The sequence below is a fragment of the Octopus bimaculoides genome, chromosome 6 (assembly GCF_001194135.2).
Source record: "Octopus bimaculoides isolate UCB-OBI-ISO-001 chromosome 6, ASM119413v2, whole genome shotgun sequence".
Lineage (NCBI taxonomy): Eukaryota > Metazoa > Mollusca > Cephalopoda > Octopoda > Octopodidae > Octopus > Octopus bimaculoides.
The window spans coordinates 36,674,571-36,675,324 of record NC_068986.1 but is presented as its reverse complement, the minus strand read 5'-3'; positions in this window follow the sequence as shown (position 1 = coordinate 36,675,324).

The following is a 754-nucleotide window of genomic DNA, read 5'->3' as shown; positions in this document are numbered from 1 at the left end:
GGGCAGGTTGGGAGTTCCTTTAAAGGAGGGAAGGGGTAGTTTAGGGAAGAGGTTTGAGGTGGAGGGGTCGGACTGGAGTCACCGGAAGGCTCGGAGAATGGTGCATTGGAGAGGTGGGGTGGAGGGGTTGAAGAAGAGGGGGAACGGTTGACGGGCAACGGCGGAGCAGGTGCGGGGAGAGAGAACAGAGGCATGGTCCACGGATCATGACCTGCAAGGGCTGTGTTGAGAGTGGTGAGGAGATATCCACGAAGGATAAAGTGGCGAGCCATGAGTTGAGCCTTTGTCTCAAAGTCATGGTTGTCACAGCAGAGCCTGCGCAGACAGTGGAATTGGGAGAAGGGGATGGAGCACTTGGTGTGGGTAGGGTGGGAGTAGAAGAAGTTAAGATATGAGTGTGAGTCTCTGTGTTTGTAGTGGATGGAGATAGTGAGAGTGGAGGTGTGTATGTTAACCGAAATGTCGAGAAATACGACGGAAGTGTTGGAAATGGTGCAGGAGAATTCGAGCGAAGGATGGAAGGATTGGACAAAAGAGAGGAACGAGTCTAGTTGTTCCCGGGTGAGCGAGTTCGCACCGGTACAGTCATCAATATAACGACCGCACGGTTCGGGAGTGGGACCAGTGAACCGTGAGACTATTTAAACCTTAATGTAACCAATGAATAGGTTCGCATAGCTGGGGACCATTCTCTATACATATACAGAGAGAGAGAGAGAGAAAGAAGCAGAGAGAGAGAGAGAGAAAGAAGCAG